Raw genomic sequence first — 21,511 nt, 5'->3', positions numbered from 1 at the left:
TTTATGGTTATATTCAATGGTATATATTCAAGCAATAAAAAGAGAAAAATAAAAATTGATGTATTTTTAAAGATCTCTCCCTGAGAATATAAACATGAGAAGTAGAGAAGATGAAAATTTATTTGTCTGTAAAAATCTAAAACAACTTTTAAAATAGATATTAAAATTGCTACTAAATTGCTTCCCTGTATATAGTAATAAATAAATATGTATTTGTTATGCCTATATTTTACAATAAAGGTTGGCTTCATAGACTGACAAAATTATATTTAAATTTGCTATGAGAATATGCCAATTTTAGAAATATTATTGTTGAATTTAGATCCTCCAACAAAACAAATGGGGTGTGACGAAGTCGTGACTATCTTCTTTTTGGTCTTACCCTCATTTCAAGGCTATATGGCCTGGTCTACCATCACTCTACAGGTAGTACGTTCTTGCAGTTTGGTACATCTAAAGTAGCTAGTATGCTATAGCAGTCCGTTTCATGATGTATAAATTTGATTTGAATATAAAGTTCTAAACTTCTCTATATGGACATATATCTACAATAACAAATTCAAACCTATTGCATAAAATTTTCTGAGAATATAATAATTTTATCAGGCGGTCTGTCCAGGATATTCCGAACACTTCGAAGTGGCTATCCTTGAAAGTATAAAAGCTTATGTATTAGGTATATGACATATTATTAAAATGGATTGTTAATATTCTATTAATTTACCAGTTAATATTATTGTAGAGAATTTAAATAGGAACATGTTCTCGTTTCGTTTGTTCGTCCGACATTAATTATGTTACGATTAATACTGTTTCTTTTTAGAACAAAATAAATAACAAACAATAAATAATTATTTAATATATTTTATTTGAGTACAAGATAACATTAAAAAATGAATTCAATATGCATTAATTAAATGATATATTATTTCACTGCGTCATAATAAATGATAATTATAATATATAAGAGAACCTACGGTGATCTCATGAATGGTACAATATATTTTATTTTACTTAATTATGATGTCATAAATCACAACAATTCTACAAAGTCAAGGTTATTTACATGAGTATATATAAAAACATTTAGGTATAAAAACCTGCATAAAAACTTTTTAATAAAAAGCTTGATATTTACATTAATCTCAAACATGTGGTAAGTAAATATATTCTGAATGTCGCGCGTCAACTACCTGGTCTACTGCTTGGTACATGGAACACCTACTATACTTCCAAGTACATCAATCAAATTAACGTTTTTATTGTAAGTAATAGTATTACTTTGTAGGTTTTTATGTAAAGTGAATAGTGTAATGGCAGCAGCATGGTATGTAATTGGAACACGTTCCTGTACGGAACTTGATTTAGCCTTACATTAACAAAATTGTGCCTAGATAATGTCACGTATTCTCGCGTAATAACATTCCTTAGAACACCGTATTGACTAACTATGAAACTTACATTTGGCAATCACGTCTATAAAAATTAAATAATTAATAAATCAAAGGATAAATTATAGAACTTGATACCTTACAACTCTTTGTTAAAACTCTTTTGTGATTAGAAATATGACACAAAGTATCCAATATTATGTGCGAATTTATAAGTATAGAGTTTTTAAAACTACAGCTAGATATATTGACTTTGTAAGTGTAATACACCGACCTGAGGATTATTTTTTTCTTGTTTTTAATTAAACAATCATTTTTATGATGTAGTTTGCTGAGTTAAAGTGGAATGTGGTTCAATAATATTTAATATTAAATTCATTATATTAATATATATATATATATATACAATATTTTATAAATCTTTGATGTAGGTTTGGGACGGATGTAGTTAATTTATTAATTTGAACAATGTACAATCAAATTCCATTCTATTAAGTTTTCATGTTATTAATATTTATTTTATATTATAATTGATACTAAGTATAAAAATATAATTTTTGAATATAATTTATTTCATAAAAACAATTGCAATTCTGTAAAATTAATATAAGACACAAATTAAATAGTGAGCGTGGGGCCAACACGGGAGCAAAATATGTTGTTTTATTAAAAAAAAAAATATCTAAAATAATTTCAATGATTTGTTCGTATGTTACAAAAAAATATATAGTCAAATTGAGAACCTCCTTCTTTATGTAATCTATTGAAAAGTAATAGAGGGAATGAAAGAAGTTTGCTACCATGTTTCGATTATTTATAATAAAATAATGTGATTAACAACGATAAGTTATGACGAGTTTGCTGTTGGTAGGCATTATGCTTTTACAATAATAAAGTCTTACCGCTCATTATCCTTATTATTGGGAAAATACTGTAATTGACGTACATATTATTATTTTTTGCTATTATTATAAATACACTGTGCTTTTATATTACCCTGTGCAAGTAAGCACTGCACAGGGTTGCTATCCAAAATGCCTTTTTCCCACTACTAATGGATTTGTCAATTTTAATGTAGACAGCCTAACAGCTTAACACCAGACGGCGTTGCTTTTATATGAGTACTGTTGACAAAATATATTGGTAAATGTCTTTTGTCTTGTGGAATTTTGTACGAAAAAATATATGGCATAAATTTCCAAATACCACTCAGCCGCCTCAAAATTATTTATAACTAAATTTATATAATATTATCTATATTTTTTAAATAAACAATTTAATAATGTAAAGTACGGTAGCCTGACCTTCATAACACAGGATTTTCCTAGCATGGAGTCAAGAGACACTTATTGTGAATCAATATGTAATGATATACATCTTGTAATTGCATTTGTATATTATTGTTGAAGATTATTATAATTATTATTATATATAATATTTTACCCATCTAGGAAACCAAACATAATAAATCTGAGTGTGAAGTTGATACTAACTAAAATACCAATAGCGAGCAAGCACAATGTAAACAAATAATTTCAATCATTATTCAAATCATACAACAAATATAACGAGACTGCCGTCAATTGCTATTCATTAACGACGCGACCATCTTTGCCGCTCGAACCGGTGTCAAGAGTATCGACAGATGGCATAAATCCATCGGTCAATCCTTTACCTGATTCGTGACACTTCAATTATACCAGTAAACATGTCAATCAATCTCCCTAGCTTGATCAATCCATCATCTAATCAATATATACATAACCATCTTATTTTAGGTCAGGCACGTCAGCAAATTATCATATGAAATTACTGTTATTCATAAAATACATAGTAGATAATATGTAAATAAAAATACTTATATATGGTTTATCGAATTTTTATTTTCTACAACTGAAATAGTTGGTTAATTATACAGATTGAAGTGGAATTCATTAATATCCTTTTAAGGAAACACTCTACTAGTAAAACTATTTAGTTTTCTCAAAGAAACATGGGTAGTTAAACGATTTTGAGCCTCCATACTAACACAGCGCGTTCAGTTAATATAGAATGTTCATCATGTTTTATCTTTTAAAAATTTTTTATTTACGAAATTTCCGTCATAATATATTCTATAGCATGGAACATACATTAGTTTTATGTGCAGCTAACGACTACAATTATACCACGTTGGCGTGGTTTTGAAATAGTTAAATTTATAATTTATTCCAATTGAAATTATTATTATCTTTATATTAATGATATACAAACAAGTTGAATCTTAATAATTAAATGTTTCTAATCTAAGCCTAGGGCTTATTTAAGTAAAACCGACCTAACCTGACTTGGATCCCAAGAAAACTTTCATATCAATATATTCGAAGTAGTCTCATTTATTATTATGAAATTATTTCTTGTATCACATGGCTTTGCTTTTATAGATGTAGATCAAAGGTATTCCAGGGATATGGTCTACCTGTCTACCAAATTTAATTTAGATTCGTCGAGGTGACGAGGTTAAAGAAGACTGGGTATCAAATATTCAAACATCTTTACAATCTCACTTTAACTGTCCTACAAAATAAGTGTAAGTTAACACGAGATTATAAGTATCAGTCAAGATATGAGTTACTAGTACAATCCAAGCAGAAATCATTCATTTTATGAATAAGACAGTAATTCCGTTCAATTTCGATAAGAGATTCATAATTATGATATGTCATCATGATATACAAAGTGATTAGATTAGGTATTCAGAGAAAAAAATAATTTAAATTGAACCTATTATTTCTTTAATGTATAAATAAATCTTCATTCTTGAAACAGCTTACAAAATATTGTAACTGTTACTTTAGATTTAGACTAGCTATGACAAACGGTTTTACTCGAATGAATAATGATAATATCTCGTATGAATCTAGGATTATGCTTTATCTGTATACTAAATTTAATTCAATTCGATGATGAAACATAATCGAGTTAAACGTGTGTTGGAAAATAAATATACGTATATGTGTGTAATGTATAAAGAAGACTTTAGGGTACACGTAAATGTTTATTTATTTATTTTACAATTTTGCAATAAGTAAAAAATAAAAATTACCAGAAATAGTAACGAGAAGCAATACAAAAGGCGATCTTATCACTAAACAATCTCTTCCAGACAACCTTTTGGTGGGGGACATTGAGAAAAAGACAATATAGTTATTTATAGAACAAGGATATTTTAAATTTTATCTTACAAACTCCTAACATACTTAGTGGAACTTGTCTCGAATTTTCGTTGTAAATACATATGTTTAGTATCACTATCATTTAATCTGAAACTTTTGTAAAGGTATTTGTATATTTAATACTCAGTTAAATAAATTTGAATTAAATTAGATAGACAGGTAGATTATATCCTAACACAATAATCATAATTCTTAATATATTGAACCCCGAGGACAAAACAGCTAGAAACAACTAGTATTTAATATAACTATCCACAGTTAAAGAGTGTTAGAGTTTTTCGTAACATAAACCACTATCTTGTAATTTTTTTCTACAAAGATGCAGCAAGGTATAACGATCTTAAAAGGCATGTCAAAGGCAAATACCATAACCATCAACACTGCCACAACTCAAAGTGATTTACAGCTGATAACATTCTTTGCTATCTTATAGTACTTATTTAAAAAATATATTATATTGTGCATTGTCATTTAATTTATGTGTTGCATCCACAACACTGTCCATTTATGAATCAAACTTAATTCAAATCTGTTGAATGTAAACATTAAAATATCCTTACAATTGTAATCCGTACAATTGTAATATTAGTGGAACACAATATATAATTATAGTCTATAATGAATATACCTATATTTACCGGCTCAGTTTTATTATTGACATAGGTATATAAGTTTATATCTGAGATTAGAATATAAGTTTTTTTTTTTTTTACAACACAGGGGGCAAACGAGCATGCGGCTCACCTGATGGTAAGTGACTACCGCCGCCCATGGTCATCCACAACACCTACGGCATTGCAGGTGTGCTGCCGGCCTTTTAAAAAGGAATATGCTCTTTTCTTGAAGGTTATGTTGTCGTATCGGTCCGGAAATACTGCTGCTGGAAGTTGATTCCAAAGAGTGGTTGTGCGTGGGAGAAAGTGCCTTGAAAAACGCACGGTGGAGGACCGCCACTCGTCCAGATGGTTGGGATGAAATTTTAGTTTATGGCGGGTTGTACGATGGTGAAAATCTGCAGCAGGTGTCAATCCGAACAATTCTTCAGAGCACTCCCCATGATAAATTCGGTAGAAGATGCACAGAGATGCAACATCTCTACGCAGTTTCAGTGGGTCGAGCCGGACAGTAAGACGCCGATCGTCGACAATTCGAGCTGCCCGACCTTGAATGCGGTCTAACGGAAGGAGTTGGTACTGTGGCGCTTCTGCCCACAGGTGAGAACAGTATTCCATGTGTGGTCTCACTTGAGCTTTATATAGTTTCAGGCGGTTTTCTGGCGTGAAATACCGTCTCACCCTATTGAGCACCCCCAACTTTTTGGAAGCTATCTTAGTTTTTTCCTCCAGATGACCGCAAAACTGGACGTCGCTAGATATATCGACGCCAAGAATCCCCAGACTCGACTTATTATCGAGGGAAGTGCCCTGAAAGTAAGGAGATACGACAAACGGTGTCTTTTTTGCGGTGAACGCGCTGACTTGTGTCTTCTTAGGGTTAAAGTGAACAAGATTGCGTTCACCCCAGATCGAAACTTTATCGAGTGAAGTTTCGATTTCAGACACAAGTCTGTTCCGGAGCTCATCGGTATGTGCCCGCGAGATCTTTGCATGACCGGTGTATAATGCATCTCCTGTACTGTCGTCCGCATAACAATGAATATCACTGATCTGTAACATATCATTGATATGCAGAAGAAACAGTGTCGGAGATAGTACACAGCCTTGCGGGACACCAGCATTCACAGGTTTTAAGTCAGAGCATGCTCCGTCGACTACGACCTTAATGCTACGTTCCTTAAGAAAACTGGCGACCCAACTGCACAATCTCGCAGGCAACCCAAACGAAGGTAGTTTTGAGATTAGTGCCCTATGCCACACCCGATCAAAGGCTTTCGCAATATCCAGACTAACAGCTAAGGCCTCTCCCTTATTCTCGATTGCCACCGCCCATCGGTGTGTTAAATAAAGTTACTAGTATATTTAGAATAACTATATACCTACTATAGATACTTTCTCCTTTCGGGTTCTCAAGATTGACTGGAAGAAATCCCTTTGAAAGATAAGTCCGCCTGTGTACATTTTTATTATAACCTAATATTTATATGTGTGATATATCCGTAATGAATGTACAAAAGCGTATCTTCTGTATGTTAGGTTATAAATAAATAAATATACGTAATATTAATATATAATTATGAGGTCAGTACGTTAAATGGAGAGCAAAACTGTACATTAAACACGCATTTATTTATTGATTTACAGAAATATCAATAATATTCCAGTAACCACATAAAATAAATAAATGATACTAGTTATCATGGTGAGTGATAATTTTATTCTGACTTTGTATGTATTTTTTAGCTTAAGCTGCATCTGAACTTTTGTATTTATTATTGACAACATAATACAATGAACTTATAAATAAATGATAAATTACAAGATTTAAATGCGAAGTGTTGACAAAATGGCGCCGCCGCCAACATTGTACCTAAACATAAATGTGCTTAATATTTTCACGGGTGATGAATGGTGAAATGCAAAAATGCATTACGTTGAAATGTTTATATGCGGTGAAACATTTAAAGAATGAAGAAGTGTACTTCGTTGTAAGCCTCGTTGAAAGATTCGTATGCGTTAAAAATACAAAACAAAAAATAACACGGATAAACTTATGCATATAAACAGAATGTCACGTCTACATTCCCATGGAAGTCATGTACCTACCACATTATTTGCACATGTTTTTGGATTATTTTTAAGATTCTTATAAACCTTGTTTGGTTTGATACATAACCCAATTTTTAGCAATCGCTTTTTCGATATTCGCAATTCAGTGCAGTCACCAATTCAATTTGCACTTTGAAGTTTATCTACTTTAAGTTCTGAATTTTTTATTTAGACATTCATAATTCAAGAATTGTTATCTGTTTAAAATTATTATCGTCGAATGTATCATTAGTTTCTTTTTATAGAATGTTTACCTCTTGGTATAAACTGAATTTTAACCTGATTGATTTAAAGAGAACAATCAAGCATACGACAGTCTTAAAACAACCCACACTATCTACCTACATGTAAATGGAAAGGCCTGATAAACAACTCCACATATTAGTACTCACTCTCAAACAAATGAAAGTATGTACCTACTGCCTAAAGTACTTACGTCTATATATATATTAATGTCATGGCATGAAACAACTAGATGATTGATAGCACAGTAGCTAGACGCAATAATAATGTAGTGATATTATATTTAAATATAAAGAAAGTATAATAAATACTCCTAATAATCTGAATGGAGTATCTATTGGATTTGATTCATATAATTTTATTATTTGAAGTTGTTTTGCAATTTTGCAGTTGTTTAATAATATTATCTGCATTATTTGGTTGCCTGCGTACTTACATAGAAATAATGGATTGTATACGGAAGTTCATATATAGATTATCATGCAACACACCATTGCAAATTGAGGCCACCTTTAAAAATAGGATGAAAAATAAATGTCTGAAAATATTACGATATATTTAATTACATATTAGCTAAAATAGATCAAGAAGTCCAGTCATTAGAACAACGAGGTATAATCATTGTAAATATAATTTGTTATTTTAGCTATAATATAGAATGTCTAGTGAACGGTGTGGACTGCCGTTCGGTGAGCGTGGACTGTAGGGGCGTTGGTTCAGGCTGGAGTGAAACACAGGGATTACTATTCTGAAGCCTCCGGTACCGTCTGAAGAGAGTATTTTTTCTTCTTGTCCTATTTCTTCTCGAGTGTAGTGCGTCGCTGCCCGGAAGCGAATGCCGCTCGACGAGAGGCGGCCTATCTTTATACCCGCCCGCTCGCACGATAACATTTCCAACTCGCGTTAGCGATCTGTGCGAGCGGGACGGGGCGAGAATGAACGAGACGCGTGTCTCTTCAGTTCGGTACTCTATAGCGTCTATTTATTGCAATTTACAATTTCTTAATTCTATTTATTGTTACAATTTCTATTCGTAGGTAATAATGACAACACGCAAAGGAATACTTTATTTAACTTACACTATCTTAAATCTATGTAAAATCTATATAAAATAACAGAATACAAAACGATTAACTAGGACTTAACAACTATAAATTACGATATATACAAATAATGTCGCGAACATAATCTCCCGCCGCAGCTCTCGTAGCTGGAGTTAACTCGTGTTCGCGTCGCTCGATGTCGATGTGGGCAGTATGATCAGCTTCTTAGTGGGTCGCCGTAGGATGCCCTTGTTCGTCCGCACGTCGACTGCTCGGATCTCGCCGTCTGGTCCAGGGTAGGTCGCCACCACCACGCCTCGCGGCCACGTGTTGCGAGGCAAGGTCCCATCAGCTATCAGGACCAGGTCGTCCATTTTGATGGCTCCGTGTGTAGCTCGGGGCTCCCGCCGGTGTTGCAACTCGGGTAGGTACTCCTTCACCCACCGGTTCCAGAAGCAGTCAGCTAGCCTCTGGCTGGCACGCCACTCCTTGTGTCCCGCCGCGTCGCTCTCTGTGAAGCTGCCTGGCAGTGGGACGCGCGATGGACCGCCCAATATGAAGTGATTGGGGGTTAGGGCGCTGTCGTCGTCTGCCGATGTTGACACGTGGGTTAGCGGTCGACTATTGAGGGTGTGCTCGACCTCGACCAGCAGAGTGTGGAGGACTTCTTCCTTGGGCGCCCGCTCGTTCAACGTAGCGGCTAGTGCGGTCTTCACGCTACGCACCAACCGTTCCCACGCACCTCCCATGAAGGGTGCGCTCGGGGAATGTAGCGCCACCGGATGAAATGGACTGATGACTCTTCTTGGATGGCTTCCTCGGCTGCTTTCTTCAGTTCGACGTCAGCACCTTTGAGGTTGGTGCCTTGGTCGGACCATAGCTCAGTGGGACACCCTCTGCGGCTTATGAAGCGCCGCAGGGCCATTATGGCGGAGTCCGTGCTGAGGCTGCCGGCGATTTCTAGGTGGACTGCGCGCGTCGTTAGGCAGGTGAAGAGCACTCCGTATCGTTTCTGGTGAGTGCGGCCCACTGTCACGGTCATAGGCCCGAAGTAGTCTAGGCCGGTGAACGTGAACGGTCGTTGATGATGCGCCAGCCTGCTATGTGGATGGTTGCCCGTTGATGGCTGCGCCGGTCTTGCTCTTCGTAGGCGGCACAGCTGACACCTCTTCAGTTCACTGCGGACGGCGTGTCGTAGGCGCAACACCCACAAGTGTTGTCGCACCTCGTTCGTGGTGATCTCGAAGCCGCCGTGGTGAAGTTTCCGATGCACCCATGCGATGTATAGGCGCACCCAGGCGTGGTTTCCGTCGACGATGGGGGCTCTCGTTGCTCGGCTGACAGATCGGCGGCGGCTGCTATTCTCGATCGAAGTCGCAGAATGTCGTCGTTGTCTATGACGACTGACAGCTGTATGAGTCGACTGGATGACGGCAGCTGTTTCCCATGTTTCAATACTGCGATTTCGTTGCCGAACGCCTCTTGTTGTATCGCGCGAATCCATAGTCGTCGCGCGCGATCTAGGTAATGTGTGTCTATGGGGATGAAACACACAGATGGACTATTGCTGTTCTTGATTTTCATCTTCGTCTTCTCTCTATCGACTTTCTTCGTGCGGGTCCAAGTGGGGTCGGCGCTCTCTTTCTTCTTGTTTCTTTTTCGGATGGCGGTACAGCGTTGACTGGTCGGTCGCAGGAGGTCGATGAACTGCAACACCCGTGCTGAACTGCGAACAAGTTTCAACCAATTAGAAAAACGTGACGGATCGGGTAATGCTATAGACAACTGCGTCGCGTTCTGTAGCTTGTGTACGCGTTCTTCTCCCGTTTTCGCTTGACTATCGTCGCTTGAACTATCTTCACGCGGCCACTGTTCTTCGTTTTTGTCGAATTTCCTTTCGACCAGTTGGAGACGTCGCATTGCCGATTCGTAGTTGTCCGGCGGCACAGGGTCGTCCTTCTTCCATAATAACCCCGTCTCGTATCCTCCCGCCGGTAACGGACGAGTTTTCTCCTCTAAAATGCGTAGGGCGCGACGTTCCTCTTCATTGTAAGACCTCTTCGGTGCGATCCCCAGCGATTCGAGCGCGAAATGTTGCTTCATCATTTCTTCCATCGATTGTTCCTCTTCATGTGTCGTCACTATGTGGCTGATTCTGTGCACCTGCTGTCTTGTCCTGCCGCGACTCGTACCGTGCAGTACCCATCCCAGGTCGGTGAGTGATGCGACCGGCTGCGTGTCGGATCCTCTTCTGACTTCGTGGGCCAGCAGTAGGTGCCAGTTGTCTTGCCCCAACAGTACCGTCGGTTTGCCCTCTTCATAGACCAATTCCCTCTCTATGTCCCGCAGATGTGGACAGCCCTTGATGACGCTGCGTGGTACCGACTGCGGTGATAACTGCAGTCTGTCCATCGTCCGTGCCCCCACTGTGTATTCTTGTGAATTCCGCCCGCGGATCTTGAAGTGAACACGCGTCGATTGAGCTGCGTTGATCCGTGCCCCGGCCACACCTTCCATGTAGAATGGTGCGGGGGGACCCGTAGCACCGATTCGCTCCGCCACCGTCGTCTCGATGATGGTGCAAGTCGACCCGTCGTCCAGTAGCGCGTAGGTGTCGCACGTTCCCGTGGGACCGGTGACTCGTATCGGCAGGATCTTCAGGAACGCGATCTTGTCGTTTTCCCTTGCCGATGCGGTGACTGCGGCGGACTTGTCCTCGACGACGTGTGTTGTCACTTCATTCTCCGGCTGTTGTCGCGTGGTGTGCAGCAGAGGGTGATGAGTCTGCGTGCACTCATCTACTCCACATCTCTTGCTCTTGCAGGCGTGACGAAATCTTCTCACTTTGAGGCAACGGAAACACAGCCTATGAGTCTTCGCTAACTCCCATCTCGCCGATGTGTCTGCTTCCTTCATCGTCTTGCAGTCCGATGGAGCGTGTCCCTCTCGTCGACACATCGGGCACGGTGGTGTAGCGGGTTTCTCCTGCGTCGTGTATGTCTTCGCCGTCTTCCTAGGAGCGGACTCCCGCCGGTCTTCGGACGGTATCTCCTCGGCGGGGGCGAAGTTTCCACATTGTGCGGCGGTCCTTTGCAGGAACTGAGAGAGTGTTATGAGGTCCGGTTGTCCCTCCGGTTGGTCGTTGGCGAAATCGTAGTACTTGAAGCGTAGTACCGACGGCATCTTCTCTGTGACGTTTCTCACTATTTCTTCGTTGTAGAGGTAGTGACTCTTGTTCAGCGCTCGTATCGTGGCGACGACGTTCTGCACCTTGCTTGCGAAAAGGCAGACGTCTCTTGCGTTGTCCGAGAGTCGTGGTAGCGCGCGGAGTTTGTTCAGTTCGGCTGTGACGAGTGCTCCAGGGCGGCCGAACCTCGCGGCTAACATCTTCATTACTTCTTCTGCGGTCGTAGACCCGACGAATAGGGAGCGTGCCGCGTCCTTCGCGGCCCCTTCAAGCTTCTGCGCAGTCTTGCTAGGTTCTCTTGTTCTGTGAGTTGACTTGCGCTCTCTTCATAGGCCATCTTCCATGGTAACCACTCGCTCGACGATCCATTGAAGACTGGCAACTCGGTGACTCTTGACGCTGTGGAGGGCAGTATGTTGCGAGCGGCCATCTGCATGGCGATCGCAAACTCATTGCAATCGATGCCCACCTTCAGCACCGGTTCTTCTTTCTTCATCGACTGCATCGCTGCTGCTATCGTAGGCATCGCGGCATGTGGGTCAACGTGGCGTGCGTGGTCCCGGTGAAGTGCGTCGCTGCTCGGCTGTGGCGGCGGCGCTCTCGAATCCTCTTCAACGGGTCTCGATGGGACGAACCCCTGACGCTTGCCGGTGACTTCTTCTATCTCTGGTACATGCGGCTCCATCGTGAGTGCTAGCGTGCTTCGATGAACCCAATCCGACGTTCGTTCTCTTCTGACGGTAGCGTCGTCGTCTTCTACTTCCTCGTCGTCCTCTGATTCGGCTTCCAGGGCGGCGACACGTGCGGCGGCCAATTCCACCTCCTTTCGAAGTAGCTCCTCCCGTGCCTTGGCCAGAGCCTTCTTCTTCTGCGAGGCCGTGGTGCGAACCGTGCGTGCCGTGCCGTGCTTCGGTTCCTTCTTCCTTGCTGTCTCCTCTGTCGTTCCTGTGGCTTCGGTAGTCTCCGTGGCTCCTGTGGTCGTCGTATCGCCGGACGTGTTCGTAGTCGATGTGGTGGCGGCGGTAGACGACGTGGCAGCGACAGAAGGCATTCTGACAGCCGCAGACAACGTGGTGGCAGCAACGGACGGCGTGGCAGCGACGGACAGCGTTCCGGCGGCCGTAGTCGACGTGGTGGCGGCGGACGTTGTGGCTTCGGTGACGGCGATTTTTTGTTGCGACGACTTCATGTTTCTCGTAGTCGGCATTTCAGCGATCCGGCTTCAGAATGGTCTTCCTCCAGCGATCCGGCTTCTCGATGTACCAACGGTGTTCCTCCAGCAATCCGGCTTCTCGAAGGACCACGATGAACGGTGTGGACTGCCGTTCGGTGAGCGTGGACTGTAGGGGCGTTGGTTCAGGCTGGAGTGAAACACAGGGATTACTATTCTGAAGCCTCCGGTACCGTCTGAAGAGAGTATTTTTTCTTCTTGTCCTATTTCTTCTCGAGTGTAGTGCGTCGCTGCCCGGAAGCGAATGCCGCTCGACGAGAGGCGGCCTATCTTTATACCCGCCCGCTCGCACGATAACATTTCCAACTCGCGTTAGCGATCTGTGCGAGCGGGACGGGGCGAGAATGAACGAGACGCGTGTCTCTTCAGTTCGGTACTCTATAGCGTCTATTTATTGCAATTTACAATTTCTTAATTCTATTTATTGTTACAATTTCTATTCGTAGGTAATAATGACAACACGCAAAGGAATACTTTATTTAACTTACACTATCTTAAATCTATGTAAAATCTATATAAAATAACAGAATACAAAACGATTAACTAGGACTTAACAACTATAAATTACGATATATACAAATAATGTCGCGAACAGTCTAGTTATTTTTGCAAACGAACAAAACTGAAAGCTTTAAGATAATAAAGTATTTAAAACAAAAATTATTATAGAGATGTAGAATAGATAATTATTTGTATTAAAATATGTGTACCTATTTATAGACCTATTTACAACAAAGTAGATGTTTATAAATGTCTACAAATTACATAATTTAATAGATAACCTTTAGAATAGTATTCGTGACAAAAGGATCTAAATATAACAACAGATAACTGCAACGGCTATTTATATGCTAGGTATTTTTAATTCAATGAGCCGTAAACATACTAATTCAATGAATACAGATGCCACCATACAGTGGCGATAGATGATGCAAATACTCAATCTATATGAAAACTAGTAAGTAGTGCTACATCGCAATCTTTCGAAAACACTACCTGTAATTTTTGTCAATTGACTGAACTTTTTTCTACTCTTAAATGGAAACTCGAAATTTAAATTTAAATAGTCAATTCGGATGTATTGAACTAACTTAAAAAGAAATATTAGCACCAAAAGTACACACTACTGCAGATAGGCAGCTAATAGACGTCGCATCTAACAAAACCTGTGCCTGGTGTTTTATATTCATGATGACTTCACTCCTCATTCTCCACTTTTTCTCCATGAGTAAATAGTATTCTATGTTCTCATTGGCTTATTATCACCTACTATAATTGGAAACATTTCTTCGATGTTAATCCTGGTAGCTATACAGATTACCAGTAACGTTGCTTGTTGAGCGTTTAGTACCTATAGAAAAAGTACTTAAGATGTGTTTAACTTTGAGTAGTCTGTAATTCTGATGTAGGTGTATTTGTTAGTCTTTACAATTCACTCATTTTTTTTGTTTCCTTATATAGATTTACTTGGTTGATATGGTCATGTGACATTTAAATAAGATCATCTAGGTGCATGGACCGTCATTACAATATTTTTGAGTAATCTAAATACAAATAAGTCTTAATTAGCAATAAAGCCGCCCAGTGTTGCTTTGATTATTGTAATGCTATGTTTTTAATACATATTTTATATAACTGTATCATTCAACGTTAAGAATATGGACAAATTCAAGTGTATGTGTTTATAAATTATGCTTAATGAGACTATTTCGATTTAGTATATTATAAATAAGTTTATAATTTTAATGTATCTTTTGTATATTATCTGTAATATTATTACATAGATTCTATTTCAATATTAAAGTCGTAATGGATTTAAATTTTTCGTAAGTAATTCTATCTGCGCCTAACTGTTTTTGCCAACCTGCCTGCCAAGCGTGGCAACTACTGACAAAACTCCTCTTATGGGGAAGGTTAACTACTAAAATAATAATAATATAATTCTAATATAATAAATATAAGTCTATGCTACTTCTATAATAGATTATTTTACATTTAATTCATTTGTAAGTATAATTAATTTTTTTTATTATCAAATTATCTCTTATGTAATTTTAATGATATTTACTTACTATAATGTGTATATTTTCGAATAATTAGTCATAAGAAAACATCAACTAGACTACTGTGTTGTTGTTTGGAGACAGTTTTCAATTACATCCTTAACATAATTAATTACAAGTATATACATGGTTTTACTTTTCAAGAAATGGAAACAGCTGGTGTAGGTAGGTAATATAAGTGTCAAATTCCCTGTCCTTGTTTGGCGTGTGAAGTGTGAGTACCTAGACAGACAGACGTACATACCTATTATAGCAATGCATCAGGAGAAACCACTCCATAATCTGAAATTTGATATGATATGATATTCAATTTCTGTCGAATCTGCTATGAAATACGATACCTAAGGAATGATACAAAATACACACCTCTATTTACACGATGAACGAAATAAAATTTTAAACTTTATATTGTATAATGCAAATAAAGTATACTCATTTATACATTTAATCATTATATTTAAAACATCTTTAATTATGATAAATACATTTTTTTATTAAATATCTCATTTTATAATTGTATAGATATTTGACAACAATCTAATTTGTTCAGTAGTCTACTTACGAGTATAAATATAATAATATATTTCATTATCATAATTATTTCAATAAAGCGTTTTTTTTTTCATTAATTTCCGTCCACTGTTAGACATACACCTCCTTCATAGACTGCCATAAAGAATGGTCAATAATATATTTACTAGAATAATTTTTAAAATTTCTATTTCATATATATCAGTATATTTGAACTCATCTCAATTGTTACTAAGTAGATTTTCAATTTTGAGTGAAGGTCGAATGTATCCTTCAAATACTCCATGGTGAGTAACTAAAACTTTCATATGTAATGCAAAAATAAAGCATTACATTATGTTTAAACATCGAAATATTTACATCCGCATGTACACACGTTGCAGTGAGTCGACAACGTAACGAGAAATATTGTATGTTTTTGGTCAGTGGCCAACTCACGTACTCTGGCTGATGTGGGTCGCTCTCATCTACTCTTGCCGATGATCATCGAAGGAACGCGTGCCCAGTAATAATAGGTAGTTATTGTATGCACCGACGTGAATTGCTACACTTTATATTTCATTACAATAAATCACATAAAACAACATAGAGCATTTAGTAGAACAAAAATTTATTTATTAGTAGACAACCAAATGTATTCACTTTAAAAGAGCATTTAATTAATTATAGAAAAGTCTTATATATATAACATTGCTAGTTGCTTAATAATAAATTGTAGAATAAACCGCATACCATAACTAACACCACCAATTACTAAGAAATGTGAACAAACAACCTGTTGACTACAAAAACAAATTTTATAACGTGAGTCACGGGTGGTTCTATTTTCTATGGGGCGTCATTGAACTGATGACCCCGGGTGGTTCTCAATGAAATAGTAAGTACAAACGAACATAACCGCCCACGTATACATATGGACATTCATATTAGGCAGTTCAATTATATGATAATAAATGATTAACTATTCAAATACTGTTTTAAATTATATCACTATAGTAGTTATTACTTTCCATGTAGTCGGTTGGTGATAAGAGTAAGAATGCAATTTGTCACCAATACCTTTCATCCCTAGGCTATGATGTTTTGTAAGATAAATAAGGCAATACTTTATTATAAAGCAAGACTATGATGTTGTATAATATAAATAGTGCAAGCAACAACAAAAACAACTAAAAATAATATTAAGTTACTTGGGCAATATAATAGTAAGGCAATAGTTAGCTTATATTCTTCTATAATAAGAAAACAAGCCCAGGAAATAATCTCTTATGTATTCACATTTTTTTTTTATAAATAATCTGAATAAACACTAATTCTTTTTGAAGTCGTTCAGTTATAAAAGTAAATAAAGTAACAGGAACACAGCAAATCTAAATGCAAAAAATTGTTTGATTTATTTGAAATCAACGCTTAAAATCCGCTCTTAGAATCCTTTTTGGAGACTTTAGGTTAGACGGGATGGTGTTCTAATGCTAGAGAAAAGCGACACTGAAGAAGCTGCTTCTCCAACCTCGTTATAATTACCTATGATGTGATTATTTGTTATTTATGATATTGTATTACTGAGGATCTACATGCCTGATATAGACAAGAAATAGGTCTAGATATCCCGACTGATATAACCAAAGCTTTTACCTTGCTTAAAAATCAATATTTGATGAATGTTTTATCCTTTTTTTTTGCCATTTAACAAGTAGTATTTTTTCGAGATTAACAAGAAAAACGTACGATTATTATCCCAGATGTAATTGTTTAGTAAGGAGGTGTCATACTCATTGCTAGATGGGTAGGTTAGGTTAGGTTTTGTTTAGTTAAAGTTCCAAAAAAATTTTTTTTTATAAAATCCTTACATTTATATTATCTTTAAAAATACGTAACATTTTATGTATGGACATTTATAGTAACGTATATAAAAATTTGTAACAATTATTGTTATAATCATTTATCAAATATAGTCGATTGCTTGGGTACCTCTGTCCCATTCATATTTCAACCGTGAAGCAGTTGTGTTTGCATGGCTGTGTTTCGGTTTGAAGGGTGGGATATGGCGTGAATTTATTGGGTACAGAGGAATAACACCTGAGTCCTCAGGAATGGCAACGCATGGGGGGTATCATGGGCAAAACAGTATACTCTGTTATGTCCATGGTATTGCTCATGTCTATAGGCGACGGTTATCACTTTCCATCAGGTGGACCGTCAGCTTGTTTGCCATTCTAAGTTGTATAAAAAAAATCTCTTCATTAAATATATTCCTTGTATAAGTATTTACGATAGACTGCTCCTTGTAACTAAACACTAAGTGATTCCAAATTCTTGTATTATTGGCTGTGTTCACAAATTCAACCATTATCCGTCATAGCACCTTTATCGATAGCGGTTTCTCGACATCGATACGACTTATCGATTCTTGAATCAGATCATTACGTCGATTTATGAGACGACGTCTAACTGGCGACACGTACTAAATTTTCTAGCCAATTTCGCTGTTACCAGAATGCTGCCGCTCAAAAGGGACATAAACGTTCCAAAAATTTAAGAACAGGTTATATTACGGTTTCTACTTAATTATACAGATACCTACAATGCCTTTTATATCTGAATATATATAAAGCACATTAAAACAAGTACTTCTATCATAATAAATAATTTTAGTTACATATACAACTTCTTCGTCATTTCTAATTTACAAAGGAATGCAAGATTTACAAAAGTGAATCAGAACAGCGGTACATTGATTAATTGTATACTGCAAACCAATAAAATGGATAATTGGCACCGCGTAGGTAGGTACATACTACCATTTGCATACCTTCATTACATTTATAAGGCAATGTTCTAAAAATATTTATGACAATATTATGACTCATAATAATAATACAATATTCTCGCTTGTGTTTCGTCGGACGGACTGGCGGTTGTGTTGTAGTAATTATAGCTATTTCACTGGCGAAAGCAGCCTGCGCGAGCGCAACGTTAATCTCTTGGGTTGCAGTAAAGCTCCACTGCTGACTTTCGCATCTAGCCCGCATCTTGGTGCATTCTATTCGTATAATTCATGAATGTATGAATATATTAATGAATGTAATTTGTTCGATAATATCGAGGTCCTTAATAAGAATGTAGATTCGTAGATTTGTCTTCAATATCTTTATTTCATTCTAATTATAAAATTTGTAAAAAATAAAATATACACTTTTATCACTATTATTAATTTAAACTAAAAAATAATTTAATTTCATTTCTCTACACTTTCTACTACAGGTTACTGATCTTACTTATGACTAATTATCTACTTAGACTCTGCGGCTCCCGCCGACTTTATAACCTTGACATTGTAAGAGCGTAGCAACTACTTTTTTTTTAATGATATACTACTTTTTTGTGTTATCACAAGAATAGTGAATAGTGATAACCTTGAATATTATTTATTTTTATTTTATGAAAATATCCGAACAACGCTCAACTGTCAAGGTATACAAAGTGATATTAAAATTATTATAATATTTCTATAAAAGTTAAGCTATTTGTATTAAAGCATTTATACTTAGATGCTCTATCAAGATATCATTAATCTAAGTATTTTTAATTGGGCATGTAATTACCAGATTTATATCTTTTTTGAAAGTTCTTAATATATTGATATCTTTTTGTAATATATTAATCTTAACATAAAAAGATGTTTTTTTTAATTCTCGCGGAAACAGAAGAAAAGAGAGATCCACGTAGATAAAGCTACAGGAAGTAATAAGATTAAAAGAGGTCAGGTATATTATTAAAAAATAACAACTGATTATCACCGATCATACGTCAACACCACCATTGATGAGCCGACAGCTGACGTCAAGTGATGTTAGTGTACCGAAAGTAATCAAATGTAGCCATTGACCGGCTAAGTCAAATATTTTGAAGATTTGTTATGGATGCTCAAACGTAAATAATTATGTTTATATCGATTGAAAAACAAAGAAAAGTTCTAAAATATTCTTATTTTACCTGACAGTTCTATATAAAAATCTTCATGCCTTACTCTTATAATTATGAAGATGGTAAAACAATAATATACTATACACAATCTGTGGATAATACTACCATAATCTTACTACAGCTGTATCGTGTGTTACTATATTTACTATATAAACAGATTCTGACGAATGAAATAAACTTTTGAATAAATTCTATACACATATATCAGTTTAGACTGTCTACATAAATTATAAAGTAATATTATGCAAGTCTACACATGAAATTTTAAGCCTATAATGTAATAAATTCGTAGAATTGCCTTTATCGTCGCGATAACTGCCATAAAAGCTGCGTCACTCAACTCCATTTCTGAATGAACCATGAATCATAGCGAATTATTTTTAGTGCACTGTGGCATTCATGTAATTTACTATGAAATGTATGATTCTCACGCTTGCCTTATATATTATATATAATATAATTAACAAGCGAGAGATCACAACTCATTATAAAATAATATTTTTTAGTAAAATATTTTAAACTAAATGTACAAGTGTCGCGACTCTATTTCCTCGAAACCCGATACTTTAACCTGTTCATATAGGTTCACAAATATCTATAAGTGAATGCCTAATGTCATATAGGTTCCATAATATAAAAAAATATTAATATTATGCAATAAACCACTTTAATACATTTTTTTTTCTATTTAATACATATTTGTATTGATACTAAATCAATTGTGTGACTGTTTAGCTTGTGTAAACGGCAAAAACATTAAAATGGTTTCATATTTTGAAATATATTCCATGGTAAATCTGTTCATATTTACGATTGCTATCGTTGATTTTTAGGCATACACTTTTTAGTCGAACCTTCTATATTATAATGCCACTATAAGTCAAAAATAAATGTTGGGAATTTTATTAAAAATACTTTATGGCTATATGTATTCTTAATTCAGGAAATAAACAGAAATATTTATTAGTATAAGATAAACTTTATTATTCATCGTACTGTCTGTATCGTTTTTAAATAATACGTTACAATAAAAATAAAACTGTGCCCTATGGTGGCTACCTCCCTTATAGGCAGGTAATGTCAAAGTTATTGCTCGCTTTTTACATGTATTATTCATGAGGCTCCAGTCTCACATATTCCTGCATTGTCTACTCGTCTGCAATTATGAAAATTATGCGTAAAGCCTTTAGGCAGATCACCACATTAATGGACTGAGTCATCGATACTGTAAAAAGATTGTGCCTGCCCTTTTGACTGAATGATGCTGATTTATCGGACTCCAGTAATAATGATCGATGTGTCTATGAATAATATCCCTTATAACAGGCAGGTGTGAAATCGACAAGGCTTTCTGTAATCAACATTTTAACTTTTTTTAATACATTACTTTATATAAGTCACTGCAAAGTTATTACAAACAGGTTAAATGGATATAGTAATAGTTATGGACTTCTCTTTATAGTTGTCCACAAACCAGTGGTATTTATATGTGTTATTTATGCAGAATTAATCCATTATGCACCCTTCGAAACATAAAGTTTAAAGTTTTCTTTAGTTCTATACATTCAAATTAAGTTATTTTCTGCTTTATTATTTATTTATGTACCGAAACAAATTTAATCAACATTTTATCAACATTTCTTTTAAGACATTTTTTCTAGAATATTCTTAATTAGAATATCGCATCACTGAAATTCTATGTGACCTCATTTCTTCAAGTAAATCTTATTTGTCACCCAATAAACCAAAAAAAAAACCACCAAAACTACAATTTACTAAAGAGAATTAAGCTGTATTAATACAGATTATATGTAAGTATTTACTTAGAACAAAAATAGTTCATTAAGGAAAAGCATATTAAGCTCTATAACAACAATAACAAAGATAAACATCT

The 21,511-nt window shown here is 36.3% G+C and overlaps 2 protein-coding genes across 4 annotated transcripts in view; one reads left to right on the top strand and one right to left on the bottom strand.

Moving 5' to 3' along the window:
• Nucleotides 1-21,511, top strand: part of LOC113511855 (synapsin) — a gene marked incomplete at its 5' end in the record, with an annotated part of 83,597 nt that overhangs the window by 18,671 nt on the left and 43,415 nt on the right. The gene's annotated exons all lie outside the window — the stretch shown is intronic.
• The window catches only part of LOC128200965 (metalloproteinase inhibitor 3), a 60,385-nt gene that overhangs the window by 11,014 nt on the left and 27,860 nt on the right, over nucleotides 1-21,511 (bottom strand). Inside the window, exon 2 of one of the 3 annotated variants that reach the window (XM_052896333.1) lies at nucleotides 15,344-15,381. The exons of the other annotated variants lie outside the window; for them this stretch is intronic. The gene's annotated coding sequence lies outside the window, so the exon portion shown is untranslated. The remainder of the gene's footprint in view (nucleotides 1-15,343; nucleotides 15,382-21,511) is intronic. 3 annotated transcript variants of the gene reach the window in all.

Source organism: Galleria mellonella, unplaced genomic scaffold (genome assembly GCF_026898425.1).
Source record: "Galleria mellonella isolate WM207_F2 unplaced genomic scaffold, CSIRO_AGI_GalMel_v1 utg117, whole genome shotgun sequence".
Lineage (NCBI taxonomy): Eukaryota > Metazoa > Arthropoda > Insecta > Lepidoptera > Pyralidae > Galleria > Galleria mellonella.
Note: the sequence above shows the minus strand (reverse complement) of the source record. Positions and strands in the feature narration are given on the sequence as shown.